This window comes from Rhipicephalus microplus, chromosome 4, assembly GCF_043290135.1.
Source record: "Rhipicephalus microplus isolate Deutch F79 chromosome 4, USDA_Rmic, whole genome shotgun sequence".
Lineage (NCBI taxonomy): Eukaryota > Metazoa > Arthropoda > Arachnida > Ixodida > Ixodidae > Rhipicephalus > Rhipicephalus microplus.
The window spans coordinates 45031586-45038847 of NC_134703.1; the positions used below are offsets into that span (position 1 = coordinate 45031586).

General features: G+C 45.0%; 1 long non-coding RNA gene across 2 annotated transcripts; it reads left to right on the forward strand.

The window, feature by feature from the left end:
* Positions 1-389: 389 nt before the first annotated feature.
* Positions 390-2498, forward strand: LOC142813896 (uncharacterized). 2 transcript variants are annotated; one of them, XR_012894721.1, is made up of 2 exons: positions 390-765; positions 1894-2498. It is a non-coding gene; the product is annotated as an uncharacterized LOC142813896 (long non-coding RNA). The 2 variants fall into 2 exon arrangements; XR_012894720.1 differs by having other exon boundaries at positions 1909-2498.
* The last annotated feature ends 4764 nt before the right edge of the window (positions 2499-7262 follow it).

Below are 7262 nucleotides of genomic sequence, written 5' to 3' on the forward strand. Positions count from 1 at the left end.
TTAACCTGAATTGAGCGCATAAATAAAAAGAAAAAAGATACAAGCCGCTCATGCACTCACAACAAGGAAATAAACACACTTACCCTTTGAGCTTTCTCTAAAAAGCAACTGCGCAATCACATTGCTCCCCCCTTCCCCCGAGAAAAACCTTGGCTACATGCCTGTGTGCAAAAAAAAAACAAGTATCCTAACAGGAATCGAAACCATACAGCGTTCGTGTATAACGTTAACCATTTCCGAAAAACAAGAGCAGTAACGATAGTGCAAGGAGCTGCAAGCGTATGACGCATGTGCAGCGGGGACAACCCAGGGTGATTGCGTACGCACAGTTCAGGGTACCTTAGTATAAGACTGCATGTTGTGACCTTAATTATCGAACTACGCTTACTTACGCGGGCAGAGCTCGTTATCCAATACTAGGCTGCTGCTGCACAGCCACACAGCGTACTACAAGCTCTGGCACGAGTGCCACCATACGTAACCCGCTAACGTATGTACGTAGATCTCGGTGTGGCGTACTTGTGTTTCTACGAGGAAAAACTGCGTCTCCTAGTATTCGCCAAGAAGGCTGGCTGATCGATGACCACCGACCTTACAGAAACCGGCCCGGTCGGCAGCCTTGCAACCAACTCTTGCACCACATGATGACGCCTGTTGCGGCTCTGGTCCCGTGCGTGTGTGGCAGTTGATTCTTCGAGTTTCCTTCGAATTCTTCGAATATGTCAAATCAATATTACAGCTCTCTTCTGCAGACGAGTTGTAGAGGTAAGGTAAGCTCCTTCGGCCATTATAGTGACTTCATCTGCGATACTGTGGTGCGTGTTCGCACAAACAGTTCTTTTTCGAATCTTGCTCTTTTTTTTCTCAACGTTACCTACTATATTCCCGTTTCTCCCGCCCCACGCGTAGGGTAGCTAACCGAGCCAAAGCTTAGTCAACCTACTTGTCTTCTCCATTCGTTTCTCTTTCGCTTGAGAGGCATTCAAGGTCGTCTGCCTCTTAAGTAGACGAACAAAATAGTGAGAAAGCTGAAGTGAGCCAAAGGCGATAATACTACACCCCGCGTACAGTAAAGCAAATCGCGAGCTTTCTGGCTTTCACTATCCATGATGTGATTTTAATCAGCAGGTGCGTCCCACTGGTTACCGGAATCGTCGCTGCAAACTCCGACAATGTTGTCTCCGAGTCACGTATTCATCATGGTGGAGTAGCCATACTTAATACATAGATGCCGCGCCTCGTATAGTCTACCCGTTAAGGTGAACATTAATGCGAGCGTGTATGGGTATGACTACGTCCATGACTTCCAAATGTTCGTACAAGTGTTTCGCTATTGAAAATTTATAACTTGTGGAAGAGCTTTCTAGGTGGCCCCTGCAACGAGTAAAGGTCTTCTTTTTATTCACTGCATTTTCAGCTCAGCGCTTCCTTCATGTCTTCTGTTATTTCCCAAATTGCCTCTTAAAAAATAAAAAAATAGTATTAAATCGATAGTTTTTGTTCACGTAAACAGCTATTCATAGATAGATAGATGTGGCATTGGAACATAACGTTCCTTATGTAGGGCCGACTAACAGTTGGGACAGTTATTGAACATTCGTTTAATGGTTTGTCGAAAAAAGCAGACTGTTTCCTTGTGAACAGCTCGGATTTTCGCGGCAACTGGCGGTGATATTCTCCAACGCACGCTTCTCACTACATGGTCTTTGAGATCCGCTTCTGCATTGTGACGGGAGTTCAAAGGAATCAAAGGAATACTTCGGGGCACGTGAACGCCGATGTACGAGTGCCACTGCCGGACATTTAAGTCAAGGATTACAACTGACTCGTACTTTTTTGTTCTTATGGAGACTTGCCGTAATGTTTTGCGTGTGTCATGTGTGTGGGTCAAAGGCCACCAATGTGCAGGTTTCCTCCAGAAGAGTGTCCTGTTTGAGTTGTGGACGACGCCACCAGTGAGCCGCTGAGTCGGCGATGTCCGGGAAGATAGGCGTGGTGCAAGTCCCTTGCACGTGGGGCAGAAGGGGACGAGCCGGCAGCCCGAGCCCGAAAGGCGTTGGGGAAGACTACGGTTCCCGAAATGCCGGCGCTTGTTGTTGAAGTTGCTCGGCGAAGAAAGGCACTATACGCCACGTGGATGCAGCAATGACCGCGCACTCGTAGGGCTATCCGCCGATATCGAATGTCTTTGTTACGTGGGCGGAAAAAGGCGGGAAAGCTCAGAAAAGGGGAGAACGGCTTTGGAAGTGTGCAGAAAAGAAGCAACGAGGCTTTTTCCCCAGGGCACGACCCCGACTCGGCTACGCTCCGGACCCGGTTTTTCAAGACACTCCTTCGGCTTGTGCTCGGAAGGCTGCCAGCGGAATCCCAAGCGATCCTTCCGCTGTGCTCTCAAGTATTATATTTGATCTTTCTTTCGTATGAAAACGTTGATTTTCTCCATATGATAGATTGTACTTTTTATGGGCAAAATTTAATAAATTGAGTCTGTTAGCGCATGCCTCCCCTGTGCCTCTTTCTTTGTGTATTTAACATTTGTTCAGTTTGTGTATGCTTTTATGCGCTGCCGTTAGGCATTATCAAACGTCTATGCAAAACGGTTGTGCATACTTCTGACCTAATTCACTACACGAACGATCACAAAAGGGTGACAAAGAGGCAATATTTAGTCTCTTGTCACGAACACATCCTGTCGCGTCCTCAAGGTCAACAGCACAACATGGGCATCTTCAAATCACCAACCCATGCGCGACTACTCAGATGGAATATTGATAAGGAGGGATTTATGGGCTTCATGAAAGTTAATACTATGATTCAGCGTTGCCTAGGAAGCGATAAAGTGGCTCTTGCTCTTTTATTATCGCCCAAGTCGTGAGGCTGAAATTGCTTCATATACAGTGGTCAGCAAGCATAACACGAATGCTCCGTAGCGCACCCTTAAGCAGTTTGATTGCACACTAGCGCCGCGTTGCCTTGGGTTCAGTTGCCGAGATGTTACACTTGATTGATATGTGGCGTTTAACGTCCCAAAACCGCCATATGATTATGAAAGACGCCGTAGTGGAGGGCTCCGAAAATTTCGTTCACCTGGGGTTCTTTATCGTGCACCCAAACCTGAGCACACGGGCCTACAACATTTCCGCCTCTATCGGAAATGCAGCCGCCGCAGCCGGGATTCGAACCCGTGACCTGCGGATCAGCAGCCGAGTACCTTAGCCACTAGCTAGACCACCGCGGCGGGGTGAGATGTTACCCTCACATGCCGACGCATTATCCAAGAATACCGAGGTACCACCTTGGCAAAAGAGCCCAGCGCTTCGTTGGCATCAGTCAAAATAGTCCAGGTCACGCGTTCGGATTTAGCTTGATGACGACTGTGCATGGACGTGGCATGAGTGTGTGTACGTGCATGTGTCCGTACCTGTGGCGTTTTTCTGTTTGGGCTATGGTATGATAAATTCACTTATTGTGGAGATGCCCGGAAATCGCACACGCAAGTGAACATGTTGAATGCAAGAGAGAGAGAAGCGAGAAAAAAAAAAGGAAGGTAGGGAAGTTAACTATGATGCTAAGATTTGGTATGCTACCTTGCACTGGGTTCGGGGTAAAAATGTCATTCTTGGAGTTATATTCCGCCGCTCAATTAAGAAAATAAAGTAGATCTGATCTGTTTGCGGTGAGCCCTGGCTTGCGACGTTTATGGCTCTTTTTTTAAAAAAAAACGTTTACTCTCTTTTGTATGTCAAAACTCCGTTGCGAGTATAGAATGATCTTCAAAGAGAGTTCACGTGTCTCTTCAAAAATAGTCATGTATATATGTGTCAAGCCGGGACACATAAAAATGAGTCAATGTTTAGAGTATAGGAAAAGCTCTGCGTTTCTTATGACATGCTAAGTTTAATGGTGCTGCATTGCTTTTTCTTTTTTAAGAAGTGTATTTCTGCCAACATAATTCCAGGTAACTCAGTCTCGTATGACAAGTATCACGATAGAAGCTTGCTTATGTCACCATATTTCTAATAAAAACCTATTTTTTTCTCTCTGCTGTGTGAAAAATGCCTCCCATAATTTCTCCTGCACGGCCAGTGAAATTTTATTTTGATTAGAATCAGCCCGGATAACATTTATTTCATGTTTTTTCATGACAATTTGAAAAAGCACACAAGCGCTTTGAACTCCGCACAAAATACAAATTTCTTCGGGCACTTGGTATATATAGTTTTTTCACTTCTCCAAAATCTCAAGCATATTTTTTTAACAACAATCTAATGAGTCTTCGTCGAGTGATATTCACTGCAAGAAACACAAAATCTTGAGAATCTTACACAATGCACGCTTCAGAAGCACCTATTTCATAGAGCTATTCTAAATAGAGTGATAGATTACTGAGCTCAACAAAGCGTGCTATCTGCCTTGCAGTGCTCTCACGCGGGAACGTAGGGCGTTTACGTTTTTTTTTTTTCAAGGAAAGCGCAGTGTAATTTCAAAGACTTAATCGTGTTTCAGACGCATGTCTTATCGGCAATGGCAACGGCTATCATTGCGCTGTTTGGCCTTAGAACCATTCACGCCTATTACACGACATAAACATTCGAGAAAAAATTAGTATCACCTACATGTGAAATGAGTGCGCGGTGCATGAGTTATTTTCTCACCTATCCAAGCACAAACTTTTGATCCTCATTATATAGAGCTATTCTAAATTCTAGATACGTTACGAATAAAAAAAAGGGAAACAGCGACAACCACACACACACATAAAGTAAAACACCACTTGGCAATTGTGTTGAAGAAAGCTTATTACCGAGGCTCAGGTCCATATAAGCATATACGTGGTAGCTTGCTCACACCTGTTTGTCTGATATCGGCAGGCAAAGACCACGAATATTGAGAGTATTTGAAAACAGTTGCCCGTATTTACAGGCTGCTATTTCCTGTTGCTGTTTTAACGAGTGCTAACGGGTAATAACCTGGTAGACCAAGTCACATCAATTTACACTGCATTCAGCGCCATCTTGCACTATCTGGTACAGCCAACTTTGCTACAATACAGCAACAATCATCTGTAATTTAGAGCAGAGCCGAGCACGCTTACACATGAACGCGCACAAAAGCCGTGAGCAGTGACCAACTGAGCGATATGTAGTGGTTGTTGTTGTTGATGATGATGTTGATGATGATGATGATGATGATGATGAGGAGGAGGAGGAGGAGGAGGAGGAGGAGGAGGAGGAGGAGGAGGATTATGACGACGACGACGTTGTTTATTGTCGTTGTTGCTGTTGTCGTTGTTATCAGAATTGTGAATGTCAGAATTGAGAATGAGTGTCAGAATTGAGACTCACAATTGAATTGAATCAGAATGAATGTCACAACTGAGAAGGACAATAATTTATACATACGTGTATAAGTATGTGAAAATTATACCAAAAGAAAGTACCGTATTTACTCGATTGTAAAGCGAGCATTTACTTTCAGTTGCAAAGACCCAGAGGGAAAAAAAACTCGCGTTAAGTTCGCGTAAATACAGCAACCAGTTAGGGAGTGTAACTGATTGTTTCATAACTAAACGTTTCCTTTCTGAAGCAGCTATTTAATTTTTAAACGTTTTCTCAAGCGTTAAGTTCGCGTAAATACAGCAACCATTTAGGGAGTGTAACTGATTGTTTCATAACTAAACGTTTTCATTCTGAAGCAGGTATTTAATTTTTAACCGTTTTCTCATCGTTCCAGAAGACACGCTCAAGACATAACGTTTCTTGTTGCCCGTTTTCACACAACACCATCAATTTCATGCAGCTTCCTATCGCGATATTTTTTTCCTCTTGTTTGTTTGCCTGTTGGTCTTGTAGCATAGAACTCGCTAAAACCATTGTCTCGCTTCACAATGCCGCTTGTAGTTTCCTTGTATTTTTTTATTTTTTGCTGCCTGAATAATGGAGCTGGTTAAAGTGCTATTTTTTACATGCTAGGTACGAAACTGTAGAGAATAACACATAAGGAGCATGGTTTCTCATTAGCCGATGCTTTCTCGACTGCGGGCTTCTAGGCAATGAGCCGTTTCTAATATATGGCAACATGATCCTTTATATAGGGGTCACTACACCTACACCAGCAAAGCGTTGGTAACACTTGCCTTTTTGAGCACCGCGTTGCACTGTCAGCGCGACGTGTTAAACGCTACAGTCTTTATAATTACTTGTGTGTGCCTTCTCTATTATAAAGGCACACATACAAAACACCGACGTGTTGTTATGGTACCTCAGATACGCGCAATGATTGCTTTTTGAATGGCAATCGCACAAGTCTCAATGCTGGACCTTGAGAAATATTGGTGGGTGCTGCGGATGAGGTCGGCCGTTTAATGTATTGTTAAGGGTGGACAAAGAAACAAATGTACAGACAGACAGACATACAGACAGACAGACAGACAAACAGACATACAAATCAGAATTTTTTGTCCAAGGTCCCCAAGAAAGACTATTTTTAGAATAGCGCACCGCGGGCCCTTGCGGTGCGGTTGCTGCCACTGCGCATGCGTCGTAACGCGGGTCGACGTTCGCGTTCGCGGATCGCACGCAAAAAATCAGAAATTGCGTGGGGTAATGGCGGCCCGCACGTGGCCCGCAAGCACTGGTTTCGAGGCTACGGTGTCACTGCGATCGTGCGTTGCGGTTAGCAGCAGGGCAAACGCTATTCTAAATCTTATATGGCGCCCGCAACGCCCGCAGCGCTTGCAAACGATATCCTAAACTCCCTAGTAAAAAGTCTAAGGACGCATGATCACAAGTAGCATGGGGTTCAGCGTGTTGCCGAAAAATCATTGAGACACGAGTTCAGATTGATGGGAGGAGCAAAAGGGGGTGGTATCATTCCAAACAGGTTTGTTCGACGTGTGCCAAGGCTAAATGTGCGCACGCTCTCGCATGGCGAAGGTGTTGCCCACCCACGTGCCAATTGCGTGCAGTGATCGGCCAGCGAAGACTCGGTGAGCTCGGAGCATCGCGTCAAGCGCACATGCTTAATAACATATGTCGTCTTACGTGCCTTCTTCGCTCCTGTATAACGTTTGCGCCATCAATTCAAGTTTAGCGCACATGCCCCTGGCTGGCACAAAATATCGGCGTCGCTGTGTTCGACGGCATCATTACGCATTGACCGCTCCTGGCCGGGAAGACACCAAAACATTTTATCGTCTTCTCGTGCCGTTAGCGACGATGACCACACGGGGAACGTCCGCACGGCAAATCGATTGACGTAAA